Consider the following 20,794-nt stretch of genomic DNA (forward strand, 5'->3'; position numbering starts at 1 on the left):
ACGAGGACGGTCCCAGAACAAAAACAAGAATAAGTCATCAAGTGGGAGATCTAAATCTAGAGGGAGATCTAAATCTCTAGGAAAACCTATAAAGGTGGTGTACTGGAAATCTAGAAAGGAAGGGCACTTCAAAAGGGACTGTAAATCTAAAGCTCTTGATAAAGGAAAGGGATCTGATGATGCTCCTTTGGCAAAGGAAAAAACCACCTCAGATGAAGGTGGGGATGTGTACTTGGCTTCTTCAAGTACACATGTAGGTCATGAGGCATGGTTGATTGACTCAGGTGCAACCTTTCACTTCACTCCCCATAGAGAGTAGTTCTGTGAGTATGAGAAATAAGATGGTGGTGATGTATTCTTAGGGGATGATAGGAAGGCTAGAATCGTTGGTCGTGGAAAGGTAAAGTTGAAGTTGCAAGGTGGAAGGGTTAGAACACTTCAAGGTGTTCTGCATATTCCTACAATGGCTAGAAATCTGATTTCTGTAAGGAAGTTGGATGATGTAGGTGTAAAAACATTGTTCGAGAAGGATACCTGCAAGATGGTTCGGGGAGCACTGGTAAGAAACCCTCTCTTTCACATCTGAGGATATTTGGATGTGATGCATATGCACATGTTCCAAAGGAGAAACGAACCAAGTTGGATAGTAAATCTGAAAAGTGCATCTTTATTGGGTATAAGGATGGTTTAAAGGGTTATAAGCTTTGGAACCCAGTAACAAGGAAGGTTGTGTACAGACGAGATATGGTGTTCAGAGAGGTGAAATATGTTATTAAACATGAAGTTCAACCAAAGGAACTTGAGAAGATATATTTTGAGCTAAAGGAGGAAGAATCAGACTCTACATCAGAGGAGTAATCAGAAGATGAAGAGCCACAAACTCCGGGTGTGAGAAGATTAGTTCGAGAAAGAAGGCAGCCAAAAAGGTATAGTCCATACGCTTTTTGTTCAAAATTTTCTTTATCTATTATTGATGATGATCCTAGAACTGTGAAGGAAGCAATAGATTCAGAGGATGTAAAACTCTGGAAAGAGGCCATGATTGATGAAATGGCATCTTTGCACAAAAATGAGGCTTGGGATCTGGTGGAGTTGCCGACTGGAAGGAAACCCATTGGCAGCAAATGGGAGTTCAAAAAGAAGACAAATGTGGAAGGAAAGGTGGAGAAATACAAAGCTCGGTTGGTAGCAAAAGGTTATTCCCAGGTGCTGGGAATTGATTTTGGTGATATTTTTCCTCCTGTTGCCAAGGTAACTTCTATTAAATTACTTTTATCTGTTGCTGCTGCTTTTGATTTTGAGGTAGAGCAGATGGATGTGAAGACAAAATTTCTTCATGGGGATCTAGAAGAGGAAATCTATATGAAGCAACCTGAAGGCTTTGCAGTGAAGGGTAAGAAAGAACTGGTATGCAAGTTAAAGAAGTCTCTGTATGGGTTAAAACAATCACCAAGGATGTGGTATCAGAAATTTGATACATTTATACGGGGAATTGGCTTCACTAAAAGCAAAGCAGATCACTGTGTGTATTTTAAATTAATTGGTGGTCGTGTTATTTATTTTGTCTTGTATGTGGATGATATGTTGCTGGTTGGAAATGACAAAGAAATTATCCATGATTTGAAGACCCAATTTTCCTCCAAATTCGACATGAAAGATCTTGATGCTGCAAACTATATTTTGGGAATGAAAATTAAAAGAGATTGGGCAAAGAGGAAGCTCTGGTTAAACCAGAGGAAGTATGTCGAGACAATACTGCAGAGGTTTAATATGTAGGATAGTAAACCAGTGAAGGTTCCTATTCCTATAGGTGTGAGGTTATCTGCTGAACAGTGTCCTAAGACACAAGAAGAGGAAGAGGTCATGTCCCGTGTTCCATATGCAAGTGTAGTCGGCAGCATGATGTATGCAATGGTCCGTACTAGACCAGACATTGCACATGCAGTGGAAGTATTGAGCAGGTTTATGTCAAAACCAGGGCAGGAGCACTAGATAGCAATGAAGCGGGTTTTCAGGTATTTGTGTGGCACTAGTGATTATGGTTTGTGCTACCAAGGAAGACTAGGATTGGAGAGAATTTTGGCTATTCATGGCTTTTTTGATGTAGACTGGGCTAGAGATCTGGATCAGAGAAGATCTACAAGTGGGTATGTGTTTACCTATTTGGAGGTGCAGTCAGTTGGATGAGTAAGAAACAAGCTATAGTGGCACTATCAACTACAGAGGCAGAATGCATGGCAGCCACTCATGCGAGCAAGGAAGCAGTTTGGTTGCAGAGATTGTGTTCAAGTATGGGGTTAGTACAGGGAGCTATAAGGATAGACTGTGAGATCCAAAGTGCAATTTTCTTAGCAAAGAACCCCACATATCATTCAAAGACAAAGCGCATTGATGTTAAATATCACTTTGTGATAGAAGAAAAAAAGGCATTGCTGGTAAAGGTGGACACTTTGAAGAATACTGCAGATGCATTGACAAAATCTGTGAGCTCTGAGAAGCTCTCTTGGTGTAGAGAGACAATGGGCATTTCAAGGCTAGAAAAATGACTAAGCTCTCTTGTGGCCCCCTGTGGAAAGAAAACAACAAGTGGGATAATGTTGGGTTGTGTTATATTCTTTCCACGTCTAGCCCACGTAGAGGGGGGCCGGAGCCCCCCTTCATTGCACTGGTTGTGTAGTGGGGGGGGGGGGGTCACAGGGGGTTTGAGGGGCACCCGTAACCCCACTTTATGGGGTCTGGGGCAGCACTCCTGAAAATTTTGATTCTGGACCCTATGTTAGGTTGGGCGGACCCACCTATGGTTTTGTGCATGATTTTCGCACATGCTTTTTTTGGACGCGATGGTTTTCGGTCCATGGTATTGGATGCTTCGGCATGTATAAATACATATTATAACATTGAAAGGAAAATAATGAAAAATCAAGCTGGTAGTCCTGGTTTTGGGATCCAAGGGAAAATCTCTGTGTATATGTGCTTTATGTGTTATGCTCTCGCATTTTTTATTTTATGTGTTTTAGAATTCGTATGCAGGTAATTTCCGTATGGGGTTAAAACCTACAAAAATAATATTGTTTGGGAGGAGCAGGGTTTGGAGTGAGCTCTTGGTCTCGTCAAGGTCCTTGGGCACTCTAGCCTTTCCTTTCCACGGGGGGACATAGGCGGGCAGCTTTGTCGGGGGGTGTGCAGGCTCAGTTTCCTCCTCCATGCCTTCGTCCTCGTCTTCTGCGATGATTAAGTCCTCCAAGCCTTCCTCTTCTTCATCGGTCTCTATGGCGATGGCTTTCCCTTTCTCTTCCATTGATAGCTTGGTGCGCAGCGGGTTCCGCAAGGACACACGTATGGGAACCATCGCTTGTTTTTCCTTCTTGGGTCTTGGCATGCGTGGTGATTTTAGGATTTCTTCCACAATCTCAGCACCTTCTGGAATATCCCCCTTAGGGCCTATGTGGCTTCTTCAGTGGTCATTTCTGTTATCTCCATAACGTGCTCAGTTGTTGCCATCGTGTCCGTACAAAAGTCTAGCACTCACGAACTTAGAGGCCCAATCAACGCTCGACACACAACAATCAGGGCTCTGCTCAATAGCACAATTCACAAATGACCAAGTGTTTTTTGTTCAGCAGCCCTTTGTAATTTATAGCACTTTTTGAATTTGAATTCGACCGTTCCCTCCAAATTTGGTTCATTAATGCTCCCTTGGTGGCAGATTTTCCCAAATCTTGCCCATAAATCGCGTCTTAAATGCCTACCACCCGCTCCATTTGGTCTCAAGTCGAGCATCCCATCATGAATAGTGACTTCAATGGTCACTTTCTAGCCAACCTGCGCCGGTAGCATAACCCCCCATGCACGGTTGCAGACCTTGTGACTCTTTGCTTCTGCGTGCAGCTCCAACATCCTGCAGCTCCTGGGCAGAATAGTTTATAGTCCCGTTGTTATCGGGAAATCTAATGTCCACTCAGAGTTGCTAGTCCCACTAAGATGGGTAGCTATCTTAGAAACAAACAAACTAAATTTACTTTCGTTTTCCTTTATGAGAAGTAGATGAGAGGGAAGCAAAGAGTACCAACCTCAGTCTTTCGCTTGGTTCCTTGCTTGTTTCCTCTCCCCTCTAACAGATCTTTGCCACTCCTTCCTTGCTTACCCCGCTTCAAAGAGCACTGTAAAGTCAAAGCAGCAGAATACTATCAAAGTACAAATATCTACAATCATAAACAATATAGGACCAGATATATATTGACCACACAAATGCATATATCATCAAACATACAAGAATGTGGAGGAAAACTTGAATAGCTTTATTAATAGAAAGAGTAGAAGAGAGGATTACAACCCATTGATCTGACCCAGCGTCATCCTCCTAGCATGAAAGCCCTTCTTCACCTCATGAAAAGCTTAGATCACCCAACACTATGATATTCCACCAAGAAACCAACAACACTTCCTTACAAAATACAAGATTCCAGCCTCTGGATCTTTGGGATGAGGGATCCATATATAGATGTTTGCAAGGGGGTGAGTCAGCTTCTGGGATTTTGATTAGTATCCTCTCTCTGATAGTTCTTGGTTCCACTTGGAGATTCATGATCTCTTACTCATCCCTGGGCAAATTCAGAGAGGCAAGTGTCACAGGAGAATTTTATGGAAGATTCCATGATCATCCACCTTGAAACTGTCTCTGCCATTTGCTTACTCTCGCCCATCGCACCCTACAAAAGGGATTTTCAGTATGCATCACACTTTTTGCATGTAGCAGGTGAGATGCATCACACCCTTAGCATTGAGCAGTTTGTATGGTCCAGTTTTGACCAGTTCTGAGCAGTTTTCCATGGAGAACTTCTGGGAGATGATGTAATCAGCTGACCTTGTTCTTTTAGGGTATGAAGCAACACTTTTAGGGACTCAGAAGCCCTCGGTTTATGGACATATATGATTGGGGTTGCAGTGCCCAAATATGTCTATAACAGTTGCCACCTAAAGCATGAGGTCGAAAATCTTTTGATGGCGGGTGAAATGCTTTATCATGAGGATCCGAGGTTTTTCAAACTGGAAGGCGACCTGTAATAAGATACAATACAATACATTATCTTCATAATATTTTCATGATCTAGCTGAGGCGGGCATTCCCATGCTTAGCTTTATAGATTCATTTTCATGTACATAGGACAGACAACCGTCTGTGTGGTAGACTGATGATTCTGATAGAGCCATCATCCTTTGATCCGGATGATCATATGTGCAACAATGATGTACATTTGATGTCTTTATTTTCCTGAATATATCATAGCCGGAATGGATGAAACTAGATTTGGGGTCTTCAAACTCGTTCAATCTTAGCCCGAAGTACAAGTCGATCCATGTGAAAAGATGTTCTGGAGTCGAATATGGAAAGACATCGCCTGATTACCAGCCAATGATGTAAGTTGTTAATAAGCGCGAGAGGAATCACCGATAATGATGATGACCCTCAAGGTATGACAGTACAAGTCACGTGGTGTGAAAATGGGATTTGGCGTCGAACACCACGTAAAATATTTCGGTCTAAGGCCATTGATGTAAACCTGTCGTCGGAAGTGAGAAACTTGCCATTGAGGCATGCAAGCTTCAAAGTACTGAAAGGGTTGTTCCTAGGTCGACTTCTTGGATAATGAGCTGTCGTCGACAAGAAGTGACCTGTCGTAGGAGGGACTCAATGAATCCCACATCTACGACACATAACGGAGCAAATGATTTTGTGGAGGTGAAAATGATCTGATGATACAAGGTTCAGGGTGGCGGTCATGAAAGAATGGAGCGTGAATGTACTGCAGCGGATGAGACACAAGCTGGGTTCGTGAATTCTCTGAGCGAATTTTCTTGAACATATCAGTGACACTGAAATGGATTGGTAGTGTTAACCCTAAAGATGGATGGTATGATGGACCAATGGTAATATGACCGGTGAATGGAATAACCCAACCCAACTCAATCATGGTGATGGAGTGAAAGTTTCATGTTCAAGAGCGACTTCCTACCAATAAAGTTTCTTCAAGTTTTCTTCCCAATTTTTCCCCAATCATTGCTAACCAGTACCTCTTTATTTTTATCAAGCTTGAGGAGTATAACATATGCTTGTTCTATGATTTTCCCTTCGGGCAAACCAGTCACTATGTTTTAACGAGCGTAGCGACATTGAAACTCGTTCTTGTATGTATGGACAAGTTTGTCGCTATTGGTTTTAACGAGTTTAACGACAAAGACAACTCAGTCCTTTTTCAATTTTAGAGAGTCTGAAAAGGGACATAAAGGAAACTCCAGTAATCCTTTTTCATCATATAATCCCTTAAGTCCGAAAAAATATAAAATAATACGAAAGGGATGAATTTTCTATAGTTTTAACGAGCCGAACAAGATAAGCGCTCGATATTTTTGTGTAATAATCCCTCAGGTCTAAAAAGATTAAAATCTAGAGGAGGGATAACACTTCCAATAGCTTTAACGAGCTGGAGAGGCCAATTGCTCGACAATCTTTTGATATTTTACGAGTCAGATGAAAAGAGCTTAAAGGAGACTCGTTTTTTGAAGAATGAGTGATATTTTTGGGTACCAGTTGATTCCAAGTAAGGTTTGGAATTTTCCAATCATGGTAGTGTTAAGAGGATGGCCAACAGAATCACTCGCCGCAGCTGTTCCTCAAAAGGGTAAACAATCAAATGGAGGCGTATGATCGGCTAAAATAGAGTGGAGGTGATGGTAAGAACACAACCAAGGCTCAAAAGCTAATGATAATGCATTCACAATGGTTATTTACCGGAGGTTGGTTCATTTTTTAATGAGCTTAAACTCTGGGGGAACATTTTCTCATTGCTTAGGTTTAATTTTTAATGAGCTTGAACTTTGCGTAAAACTACTCGTGCTAGTCGTATAGTAAGGATGTCTCATCGATAGGTTCAATCTTTATGGAGCTTGCACTATTCGAAACTTTGCTCCATATCATTTCTTTATGTAAGCTAGGAACGAACAATCCTATGAGTTTAAAGGGTTGAGAATCTACAAACTAAGAAAATAAAAGGTCGCTTTTCACTTGCATGCAAAAAGGTTTGCATGCCCCTAGGTATAGTGAAATAGAGTTTCCAGTCTACCATATATAAGTTATCGCATTTGCAATATTTCTCCATCTGCATAGCAGACAGAAACACTTCCTTGGCTTAGTCCATCGGACAAAGGTGATTCTAGCTCCAATCACCTAACCTTGATGAGGGAATCTTATTCCGGTCTAATCCCATTTTCCTAAACGGACGGGTGTGTCAGACTAGTCATATATCCTTCATGGAAACCTACCCTATACCCAAAGTTTTCCTGCCGAAGCAGACCAGGGTGCATGCCCCCTGGGTTTCAGTCATGACCACCGAATTACTCGCACTCTTCAGGTGGACGGACTGGATATTGATGAGACATTCCTTGCGTGAAAAGACCAGTTAGGGATGGCATTTGACTATTAGCTATGTGTGAGCCGGGGAATGAAAGTTGGTCTACGAGATGGACCACTTTGCCTTCATGTGGAAAAAGCATTACTCGAAAGAGTGAGGAGACAATGGCTCCCATGCTATAAATATAGTCACGCCCAAGGAGTAGATTATAATCTAAAGGTCCTTGGACTACCATTACGTTTAGATAAATGATTTTCCCTCTCAAGGTTATAGGCAAATTTGGAAGGATCCCTAACGGTCGACTGGTTCCTTTGTCGAAGCCTATCAAATCTCGTATCTCAGGCTAAAGCGATGGTGAACCAATCGCTTTCCAAGCAGTTGAGGAAAGGATACTCACATAAGCCCCTTAATCTATGATAGTACCAACCATGACCATTCTGTAAGCTTGTACTATGATTTAGAATGGTACATTAGACAGTAAATGGGGTCTGCCTAGTAGATTCCAATCGAAGGAAACGACTAGGTTGCTCGGAGGTGGGACCGAATAAACGGCCAGATACGACTCTGACAAACTTCCTTCCTATGGTAAAGGAACAGGCAGATTGCCCCCATGTTCATCGGAGTCTGTGTTTACGAAAAGAATTTGAACGATGTTGTTCTCATTCTCTTCGGTGACTATATCATCTAAAGATGGACCTTCCGAAGACAAGACTGGGTCGACTGCCGCCTCGACCTTTTGACTTTGGTCTAGTGTGGACTCAGATGGTTTATCTTCAATGATAGATGATTCGACTGGCCACAAAGGTGTGTCAGTCGGATTTTCAACTAGCGATGGACTCGGCAAGAGCTTCTTGTACCCAGGAGGAAGCCGTAGCGGTGAAGCAGGATGGTTATCCAAGACTCTTTTAGCTTCATCCAGGAAGGGACAACAGTGGACGACATGATTGCCTTCACACAGCTTACGAGGGAATTTATATTTTCCTTTTTGTCCAGAGACTTCGTTTTCACTAGTTGACGATGTACTCTCAACATGATCGTCAGAGGTTGCCGACACCAAATTGTGCAAACAAGGAGACCATTCCCTTAAGATCCGAGGGATGCAAGGACAATATTGATGATAGTGGTCTCCTTTGCAAATGACACATGGAGATTTAGGTTTGGACGGTGCAGTGTGTGGATTTTCGCTAGACGATGCATGGTTGCCCCTTTTTGCCTTTGGCTCCTTCTTCTTCTTCTCTTTCTCCTTCCCTTTCTTCTTCTTCTTAGTTACTTGGTTTTTAGCTTTACCAGCTTCACCAAGTGAAGAGGAAGGAGGGGAGGGAGAAAGAAGCGAAGCAGAAGATTGGGGGGTAACTCTAGTATCATCTAATTGCTGACTTGATTGCTTAGGAATCGCGGTGGTTTGAATGACAGAGGTCGAGAAGAGCCATATTGGCAAGCCGATTGTCAGTCCTGGGAGGGACAATGTGGCCATATGAGGTGCACCAACATCTCCCCAAGAGGAGAAAGGACTAGGATTTCCCCCAAGGGGAAATCCTTGGTTGGTGGACTCCATTTTTCTCAACCTAAGACCAACGAGGGAACAATGACATTATTTCGATTAACATAAATTTTAGACGCTTTGACACAACTTGCTTTTTCAATTTTTAAGAGTCAATAAAAAGCTAAATATGACTCTAGTCGCCTTCGATTTTTAATGAGCCTGAAGTGACAAGTGCTCAGATGGACCTTTTCCTTTAAGGATTCTGAAAAGGAACGAAAGAGACTACTCTGGAAATCTAGACAGAGGGATTACCAAACCAATCACAAAACTGCAGAATACATTTTACAGTATGACAGTCAATATTCCCGAATGCTGTGTTCAGTGCATTGCAATCGATAGGGCGGTAGACATGACTTCCTAAGGATAAAGGATATAGCCTATTGTGGTCTCCCAATATATACTTGACGGTACGTGGGAGCACAAGTCCGTACTGGCACTTGTCGTCTCAAAGAGGAGGAATCACCCAACCTACGATGAAAGCAATAGTTACCAGGCTTTACGACACCGGAATACGTCTCTAGCCTAGACTTCTAAATGTTGTGCGTTAGGTTCCAAAGCATTTTTATGTTTATTGAATTTATTTTACAGTTGATCTTTCTTAAGATGTTTTCCGTTCAGGTTCACCTCGTGATGTAGATATATAATTCCTAAAGTGCAATCTAAGATGATAAACAATAGTTTAATATTCTCTTTGCAATGAAAATCCTAGCTACTAAGGAAAGAGAAATGAGATTCTTTCAACATAGAGCAGAGAGCACACACTAGATGCACTGTCCTAAATCAAAATCAACAAGCAGTCTAAATGCAAATGCACATGCATGTATTTGTTTTCTGCCTTCTTAATGTGTGAATGACAAAAAGAATGCTGAGTACAAATCTAAATTATCTTTTCAAAGCGACAGTACTAACAATTCTCTCTTCAAAAAACGAAAGGAAGACAATGACGACACTTTGCGATTTTGAATTGAAAACTGCTTTCGACACTTGAAAAACTATTAATTCAAATCAAATACAAGAGTAACAGTGTAATCAACCATCAAGAATAGTAGGATTCTTTTCTTTGACTGAAAACGACACTTGCAACACTTCTAAATCAAAAGACGACAATTCGATTAAGCTACTTCTTTGTAAAAGAGAACTGTAAATGGCGAACAATACATAAAAACATTTACAATTCTTTGTACAATGGGGGCCGAATAATGCAAAGGAAGGAAGTTTCCACAGTGGTATACCGATCACAGACAGCAAAACTCCTGAATAAAGCTGTAGGGAGTGAAGAAAAACCAAAATCTTGAGGCAGAAATAGTCTTATCTGATCATCGCACCTTTAACACAGGGAAATAGGGATGCATCTCACCTACTGCACACGGGAGGTGTGATGCATCCAGATTTCCTAGGAGAAAGGGTGCGATGGTACAGGGACAATACTTTAAATTGGTTTTTGGTCACAGTTTGCAGCTCAGTTCAGGGATTTAGGCCAAGCTAATGATAGTTAGTAAATATAAATCACAGGGGTTCATCTACTTTGCACTTGCATAAAAAATGCAGTTCGAAAGCTAGTTGGCTTAACTTCAGGCTCCGTTTGTAGTTTATAAAACAAACAAATATAGACAAGAAAACAAGCTATTCGCTCCCCAGTGGAGTCGCCATTTTGTTATTGGGAAATCTAGTGTCCACTCAGAGCTACTAGTCCCACTAAGACGGGTAGCTATCTTAGAAAAAAACAAACTAAAGTTACTTTAATTTTCCTTTATGAGAAGTAGATGAGAGGGAAGCAAAGAGTACCAACCTCAGTCTTTCGCTTGGTTCCTTGCTTGTTTCCTGTCCCCTCTGACAGATCTTTGCCACTCCTTCCTTGCTTACCCCGCTTCAAAGTGCACTGTAAAGTCAAAGCAACATAATACTATCAAAGTACAGAGATCTACAATCATAAACAATATAGGACCAGATATATATTGACCACACAAATGCATATATCATCAAACATACAAGAATGTGGAGGAAAACTTGAATAGCTTTATTAATAGAAAGAGTAGAAGAGAGGAATACAACCCATTGATCTAACCCAGCCTCATCCTCCCAGCATGAAAGCCCTCCTTCACCTCAAGAAAATCTTAGATCACCCAACACTATGATATTCCACCAAGAAACCAACAACACTTCCTTACAAAATACAAGATTCTAGCCTCTAGATCTCTAGGATGAGGGATCCATATATAGATGTTTGCAGGGGGGTGAGTCAGCTTCTGGGATTTTGATTAGTGTCCTCTCTCTGATATTTCTTGGTTCCACTTGGAGATTCATGATCTCTTACTCATCCCTGGCGAATTCAGAGGGGCAAGTGTCACAAGAGAAGTTTCTAGAAGATTCCATGATCATCCACCTTGAAAACTATCTCTGCCATTTGTCTACTCCCACCCATCGCACCCTACAGAAGGGCGTTTTAGTATGCATCAAACTTTTTGCATGTAGCAAGTGAGATGCATCACACCCTTAGCACTGAGCAGTCTGTATGGTCCAATTTTGACCAGTTCTGAGCAGTTTTCCATGGAGAACTTCTGGGAGATGATGTAATCAGCTGACCTTGTTCCTTTAGGGTATGAAACAACACTTTTAGGGACTCATAAGCCCTTGGTTTATTGACATATATGATTGGGGTTGCAGTGCCAAAATATGTCTATAACACCCGTGCTTCATCTTAACTACCTGGAGCGCTAAGACTGTACTTCCTTCAGCTAGTCAAGTGGTCACAGCACCCGTGTGAAGTTTCATCCTATCATCCATCATGGTTCCTAGTTAATACCCACCTTTTATTGCTATGGTCAGCATCGTGCACTTTACCATCTACAATGCGCTACCTTGGTCAATACGCTTAGCAATGTGCGGTCCAAGCCAAGGCATCAGATTGATCAATTCACAACGATAGGCCTTAAACCTGTCATCACAATCGTACACATCCTGCCTTATCACCTTGATATTTTTGCCGAGAAAATCTTCCTTTATCTCATCCTCTAGCTTCTTGACTTCCGCATCCACTAGAGCATTTTTCTTCCTTAATCGTACCCTTTCTTCTTCAAGTTCTTGGAGTCTAAAATTTCCTTGTTGGATTTTTGCTTCCAAGATTCCACGAACAATCGTATCTACCGGTGCTATCATGTGCAGTCTAATTTCTCCAAGTACTATAGGGCTTACTATGGTTACTTCATACTCCAGCCTTGGTGGTGCCTACGCGGTCATGTTTTCGCACGTGGTCCTATAAGCCCAGAGAACCACTGGTATGCGCAGGTCCCAGTCAGTCCGCTTCAGATTGTGGACCTTGTTCAGTGCTTTGGGTTCTTTGTTAAAAGATTTTGCATGGATATTCTTCTACACACTTGGTCTTTCCATATTTCATGGTCCTAATCAGAGGGGTCATTCGTACCATTGCCTTACCTGCACCTGCTTATTGATTGTGTCTCCTACCGTGAGGACAATGTGCATTCATGCAGGTTTTGCACCATATCCCTGTATCCACCTGGATAGGTGGGTGTGCGGGATAGTTCGTTCGTCATACTTGTTTTTCAATTGCAGAGGCTTCCCAAACTGCATGTGCATCATCCTTCTGCATTCATGCCAGTCCTCAAAACTTCGCAGGTGCGTACCCCACCATCTTGCGAGTGCAGCTCGCAATACCCAATTCAGAGCATCGAAACGTTGTCGTTCTGATACTTCTCTTTCAAATTTGGTTAGGAAGTCATCCACCTCACTTAACCCGTCATACGTAGGCAAATTTCTTACCTCTGTTGCTACAAAGTGCAGCGATATCCTCATCATGTTACAGTGGAGCGTGGTTACCTCGTGTAACTGGTTCTGCCATCGTTCTATCTCTTCGTCAGAATCTGAGGTGCAGGAGCTTTCATGCTCCCATGAGATTTAGCCATCCACGGTTGGATTTACCCAATCTTGCTCATGCGCGGTTATCTTGTAGATGTAGTCTAGATCGTCATCGCTATCGTAGTCGCGCACTGGCTTCGTGTAGCATGATCCTTCTACAGGGTTTAAAGGTATCACTACGTGGAGAGACATTTTCTCAAAAATCATCTTGCGCTTCTTTAGATTTATCACTCCATTCATGTCAGTGGCCCAATCTATTCCCACACCGCGGGGTAGGGATTGCTGTCATCAACAATCTCTATCACTTCAAAATATGCCAGTGTGCTTGCTCCTTCGATATCTACTGTGATTCCATGCAATCTCCCCATAGGTATGATCTTTTGTTGGTTCGCCATCTGCAGTTGGATAGGAGACCATTTCAGCGCAGGCCTGCCCTTACGATCCCATGTCTACTTTAGCAAGACGTTCGCATCCAATCTTAGATCCAAAATCACTTGGTCCATCTCATATTCCCTGATCTACACAGTCAATCTCATTTCCCTTCCTATTCGCATCGTGTGCTTCCCGAGCTTCCGGACTATGCATGGTTCTCCTAGTGTGGTCCCAATGCATCTAGTTATGAGTTCTTGTAGCCCCTTTACAGCCTTGTTGTCGCATAGTAACTTCATGCATGTCTACAAGAATGTAGTGAGCATCAATGGGTCCATTTTTTACTCTAGTGTATATTTCATTCCCGAAGTGGAGGCATTAGCGAAGCTCCTCTTAGCTTCCATGAAGGTCTCCTTAGCATGCTCCAAATCAAATTCTGGTTCCTTCGTTGGAGCCTTGCGAACCCACGTACTTTCTTCAGGTTGCTTGCCTTTATCATATTCTGTCGTAATTCCACTCCGAAGAATGATATTTACATTAGGGTCTTCCTTGCGCGGCTCAGACCTCATCATTTGCAGGTTCTGAGTCGAGGGAGGTTGGAGTACTCCTTTATTGCACAATCTCACTATCAGTGTGGGAAAATCCTCCTTCTCATGGTCAAACAACGTACAATACAAGCATGATGGTCGTGTTGGATTCATACATTCGTGGGCATAATTCCCTGGCCCTCCACAATTGTAACATATCAGTTGTCCGCGACCTCTTCCTGGTCCACCTCCACCTTGGCCTCGTCCGCGTCCCTGAAATACAATGTGCGCCATTCCTGTGTTTTGATCGAGGGCCCGTGTTTCAGCCTGAAATCTATAGGTACAAGTTTGATCAATCATCAGTTCATAACTTCGACAGGTGCACTCACATGTCCTACCGACCCACATAAATTACAGAACAATTGCTATGAATTCTTCATATACTTTTGTAATACATGGAAGTTATCTATAGCATGCTTTCCTCTTATCTCACAAATTGCGCACCATAGTGCAGGTGCCGCGCTTGGTCCTACTTTCCCTCCTCCCGAAAGGTAATTCATGAATACCAGGCAATGGTCCTTGTCGTGCCCTTGGCCCTTGCATTTTATGCACCATACCTCATCGTGCACCTTTGGGCGAGTTGACCTATCTTGTTTGAAACTCTGCATCTCCAGGCACAAGTTTTTCAACTATGCGTGAATTTGCTGAACTCTCAAGTTAGGATCTTGTATCAGAGTCTCATGTAATCTCATCGCGACCTCCAAAGCCCAACCTGAGTGGTTAACCTTTGTTGTGATAGCGCATTTCATAGATGCGGCGTTAACGATGCCACAAACCATTCACAGTGTTGCCCATCTGTTAATATCATGTTCGCTTCGTGAATTGTGCACTTCAGTCTTTGATCCAACTCCCATGGGGTTTTTCCTGGTAGCATTGTGATCTCCTTGAATCCAATGATCGGCTGCGCCTCGGACTTTGGCCTACTAAATTATTTGTTTAGCATAGCTTGGATATCCACGATCCCTGCATTCGGATTGTCATTGGAATTTTTAATGTACAAGGTCAGTGCGCTATCCTACAGAGCGCTAACCAATGTTGTCTTCTTTATATTGTCATCCATGACACCCTGTTCTTCCCATACAACTTTTATTATGAACCAAAACTGGTCCGGATCTTCATTCTCTACTCCCTTGAACACTGGTAGCTTTATCGTGCTTACCATACTACTTCGGGGTGGTGGCGGAGGTGGTATGGGCGAAGACAGGGGTGAAGATGGCGAAAGTGGTGGTGGTGTGGGTACGGGTGGCATGCACAGAGTTCTTTGTCTTATTAGATTGATCTCACTTCTTGCCGAGACCTTTGCAAGCTCTTCTTTGCCCCATCGTGGAGGTGAAATCAAGGGGCTAGTTTCTAGTTCTGTGCTACCTTCATTTCTATAGATTCTCCCACTTTGCGTAGCCCCAAACATCAATTTATTTTCATAACCTGCTTTTCACACAGTAGCATTTTAATTCAAGTGTTCAAAGATTTAACATACTTACCTTGCAGTCCCTTGAGGAAGCGTCATTCTGCCTCGCTATAGCTAACTGAAGTATCTTCCGCTAATTCGGTGATGAATCCTCCTATGATTCGAACAATCCAGTGATTGATAGTGTGCGTGATCTGATTTTCCAATTCTTCCATTCTACACACCAATTCTGCAATCCACACAATAGGTTTGTCGAGTTTACACATTCCTTGGCTATTTTCTAGCTTCGTGATCCACTCGTACAACTCAGTGGGGAAGGATGAAAAAAAAATTTAGTGGATTTCCGTAAATAAGTAGCAGTCTAACCACTCTTCCTTTGATAGTCACGGATTCCTGTTTTCCTGTGCCACGAACTCGTGAATCTTTCTGTCCAACCAATCTTCAATTCCTTTCTTTGTCAGATTCCAATGATACGACATTAGACATCTCTATACAGATCCTGGTGTTAGAAAATTATATATTACAGAGCAATGGAACACATAAAATGTTGCAGAAATATAAGCATATAAAACACATAAAACGAGAGAGACATAGATATACGTGATTCACACAGTTTAGACTACGTCCACGAAGAAACAACCAGTCCTTCTTTTTATATTATCCAACAAACTGAAGAGATACAACCTACAACAAATTCGTTGTAACTCCCTCTTCGCTCTCAATCTCCTCTCTCTTCCTCACTCAGAATACAGATCTACATAGACGCTATAAAATTCCCTCATATATAGCGAGGGGTTGCCTTCTAGGGATAAAGGGCCCTAAATTAAACATAACTTCTACCATCATATCATCCACCTAATGAACGGTCGAGATTGACTAGACATTACTATACTTTTATAAGGCAATTTTACAGTCTTCCTGGGGTGTACATCCGGTTGAAACCTTTGAATACAGAAGATAATCAGGCTCCACACCCAACACTTTCCCACTTGGAGACTGATTATAGCAACTCCACCGCTGCTTCATTTGCTAGACAATGAATCCACTTTGGACCTGGCTATTTCTCATCTTCTTCATCATACTTGAAGACCAATTGAAACTGAGCAGATTCTCAGTTTCTCCCTGGATACAATTTTTGTTAGCATATCTGCAGGGTTCTGGCTAGTGTGTATCTTTTCCAGCTTCAACTGTCCATCTTCCAATGCTGACCGTATGAAATGGTACTTGAGCTGTATATGTTTGGCCTTGGAATGAAATGCAAAGTTCTTTGAAAGATTATGGCACGCTGGCTGTCACTGTATAACTTGCCCAACTCCTACTTCTTACCCAATTCATCCAGAAACCTTTGTAACCAAATCATTTCGTTACTAGCGTCTGTAGCAGCAACATACTCTTCTTATGTTGTTGAAAGTGCAACAACACTTTGGATTTTTGAAACCCAACTGATAGTTGTTCCACCTATAGTAAATACATATCCTGTAGTGCTCTTCCTGTTATCTCTGTCACCTACCATATCTGCATCAACATATCCCTATAGAGCAATGTTTGAACCACCAGAGCATAATGCTTGATTTGTGGTACCTCTCAAATACCTAAGAATCCACTTCATCGCCATCCAATGTTCTTTTCCTGGATTTTTCATGTACCTGCTTACAACTCCCACTACATGTGCAATATTAGGCCTTGTGCAGACCATTGCATACATTAAACTTCCAATTGTTGATGCATATGGAAGTTTAGACATATCAGCCATTTCTTCCTGAGTCTTGGGAGATGCCTACTTACTTAATTTGAAATGGCTAGCCAAAGGTATACTAATTGGTTTTGCATTCTGCATATTAAACCTTTTCAACACCTTTTCTATGTACTCACTTTTAGACAATGTTAATTTGCGATTCTTCCTGTCTCTAGTTATTCTCCAAGGATTTGTTTTGTAGCACCCAAATCCTTCACCGCAAATGTGTTTGCCAATTTCCTTTTGAGCACATTTATTTCCTGCATGTTAGAACCTGCAACAAGCATGTCATCTACATACAATAACAATATAATATAGCTGCCATCATTTTGCCTTTTGAGATAAACACAATGATCAGAGTGACACCTAGTATAACCTTGTTCAGACATAAACCTGTCAAATTTTATATACCACTGCCTTGGAGCTTGTTTTAAGCCATACAAGCTCTTCTTCAACCTGCACACTAGTTTCTCCTTCCCGTTTACCTCAAATCCTTGTGGCTGCTGCATATATATCTCTTCCTCCAAATCCCCGTGGAGAAATGTTGTCTTTACATATAACTGCTCAAGATGCAAATCTTCAGCTGCTACTAGACTTAGAATAGTTCTGATTGAAGTCATTTTCACAACAGGAGAAAATATCTCATCAAATTCTATACCCTTTTTCTGTGCTAACCCTTTCACCACAAGTCTATATTTATACCTTTTTCTACCTCCATCTTCTTCCTTCAACTTGTAAACCCATTTATTCTGCAATGTTGTTTTACCTGCACGCAACCTGACTAAGTCTGAAGTCTAGTTATGTGCTAAGGAGTCCATCTCTTCTTTCATGGCTTGCTCCCACTTCTTCCTGGTTTCTACCTGCACTTCTTCTTCATAACATTTTGGTTCACAAGAATCAGTCAACAATACATAATATAATGAAGGAGAGTATCGTTCAGGGGGTCTACTTATCCTGGTATATCTTCTAACAACACTTTCAGGTGTTTGAAGTGCTTGTTGTTGTTGTGGTTTTTGTTCTGGCTGTTGATCATTATTATTTTTAGGCACCATCACTTTTTCTGTGATCTCGTCAAGCACTGTGTATTCTTTGTTTTCTTTTTCTTGTTTACTTTCTTACATATGATCCTTATACAAAACCTTTTCATTGAATATGAAATCTCTGCTCCTAATGATTTTGTGTTTTTCATAATCATAAAATCGATAACCAAAATCATTAACACGAGATCCAATAAAGGTACATTTCTTTGATTTTGCCTCAAGCTTTGTTCTATTTTCTTTATTAATGTGGACAAAGGATTCACAACCAAAAGTCTTTAAAAAAGAGTAGTTTACCTTTTTACCTGTCCATACCTCCTCTGGAATACCACCATCCAAGGAACTTGAAGGCCCTCTGCTTATTAGATAAATAGCAGTGTCTACAGCATCTGCCAAAAATTTTAAAGGCAACCTGCATGAAATCTCATGCACCTTGCATGCTCCATGATTTTCCTGTTCATCCTTTCTGACACACCATTTTCTTGTGGTGTTCCTGGAACTGTCTTCTCTCTACGAATTCCATTCTCAGAACAATACCTATCAAAATCTTTGCTGCAATATTCACCTCCATTGTCTGATCTAAGACACTTCAACCTTTTTTCAGTCTCATTTTCAACCAAAGCTTTCCATTTCTTGAAAGTATCAAATACATCAGATTTATTTTGAATACAATAAATCCAGGGTTTTCTGGTTGCATCATCAATAAAAGTAACATAATAACAAGAGCCACCAAGAGATGATACCTAAGAAGGTCCCCATACATCTGTATGCACAAGCTCTAATTTTTCGCTCTTATTTTCTTTCCCAACTCTAAAGAATCTGACTCTCTTCTGTTTTCCATAAGCACAATTCTCATAGAATTTTAAATCAACATGCTTCAAACCTGGCAACAAATTTCTTGAGTGAAGAATCTGCATCCCCTTCTCACTCATGTGCCCGAGCCTATGATGCCACAATGTCGTATCTTCTCCTGTAGAGGTTAAAGCATTCACAGAGTTAGAAATACCATTGCATAAATACAATGTACCAACCTTTCCTCCTTTCGCTATTACCAGGGATTCTTTAGTGACCTTCCAGGTTTTATCTGTGAAAGTATTTACACAACCTTCACCTCCCAACTTCCCTACTGAAATTAGATTTTTCTTTAGATCTGGAACATGCCTTACCTCCTTCAATAGCCATTGATTTCCATTTTGTTGTTTTATGAAAACTGTAACCATTCCAATGATTTTACAGGGTTTATCATCACCCAATCGAACCTGTCCAGATCTCCTTGAACATAATCATGAAAATGTTTCTTATCAAGTGTGGCATGGAATGAGGCCCCTAAATCTACCACCTAGGCATCAATAATGTTTTCTAATGAAATAATCAAATCATCTTGCAACACATCACCTGTTACATTAGCTTCATGATTAGTTTCTTGTTGTGTGTCTCCTTCTTTTCCCTTCTAAGACTTGCAATTTTTCTTCAGGTGTCCTTTCTTCCCACATTTCCAGCACACTATCCCCGATCTGGGCTTGGATCTACCTTTTCTTGACTTACTGCGATATCCTGGGCTCTTTCCTCTTTCCATTTTTCTTCCCCTAGTCTCTGCAGTCAAAGCATTACCTGATGTCTCACCGGAGCTTTTCCGTCGCATTTCCTCACTAAGGATTGCACCGACGACATCATCAAACTTTAAAGTACTAGATCCAAAGATAAAGTTACTAATGGCCATAACTAAACCTTTCCAACTTTCTGGGAATGAGCACAGAAATAACAGAGCCCTAACTTCATCATCAAATTTTACTCCTACAGAACTTAACTGACTTGTAACTGTATTAAAATCATTTAAATGGTTTGCAACAGATCCACCTTCTGACATCTTCATATTAAATAAACACTTCATAATAAATACCTTATTTGAGGCTAAGGGTTTTTCATATAGTTTGGCCAATGTCGACATTAAACCCTCTGTTGTCGTTTCCTTTGAAATATTAAATGCTACTGATGCCGCTAGGCACAATGGTATTGTTCCAAGTGCCTTTCTGTCGAGAATATTCCATTTTGTGTCTGTCATACTCATTGGCTTCTTTGTCTTTTTGCTCAATGGTAGGTACAAATCTCTCTGATACATATAATCTTCCATCTACATCTTCCACAGCTGGTAGTTTTGGTTGTTAAATTTTTCGACCCTAAACCTACCATCTTTCGCCATTGCTCCCACTCGAACCAGGAATTCTTCTCTCCTGTGAGTTTATCAGCCAAATAGACCTTCGGCTCTGATACCAGTTGTTAGAAAATTATATATTACAAAGCAATGTAACACATAAAATATTGCAGAAATATAAACACAGAAAACACATAAAACAAGAGAGACATAGATATACGTGGTTCACCAAGTTTGGGCTATGTCCACAGAGAAATAGCCAGTCCTTATTTTTATATTATCCAACAAACTGAAGAGATATAACCTACAACATATCCACTGTAACTCCCTCTTTGCTCTTAATCTCCTTTCTCTTCCTCACTCAGAATACATATCTACATAGACGCAATACAATTCTCTCATATATAGTGAGGGGTTGCCTTCTAGGGCAAAAAACCCTAAATTAAACATAACTTCTACCGTCAGATCATCCGCCTAATGAACGGCCCAGATTGACTAGAAATTACTATACTTTTACAAGGCAAATTTACATCTATTTTTAGCTTCGGGGGCGCTGCCCCCAAACCCTCGCTGGCCCCCAGACCCCCATGAGGGGGACAAGTCCCCCCCTCACGTGGAGGGGTGTATAGTCTTCCTGGGGTATACATCCAACTGAATCCTTTGAATATAGAAGATAATCAA

Source organism: Pinus tabuliformis, chromosome 4_1 (genome assembly GCF_031772625.1).
Source record: "Pinus tabuliformis cultivar Carrire ecotype Pingquan chromosome 4_1, CPIR1, whole genome shotgun sequence".
NCBI lineage: Eukaryota > Viridiplantae > Streptophyta > Pinopsida > Pinales > Pinaceae > Pinus > Pinus tabuliformis.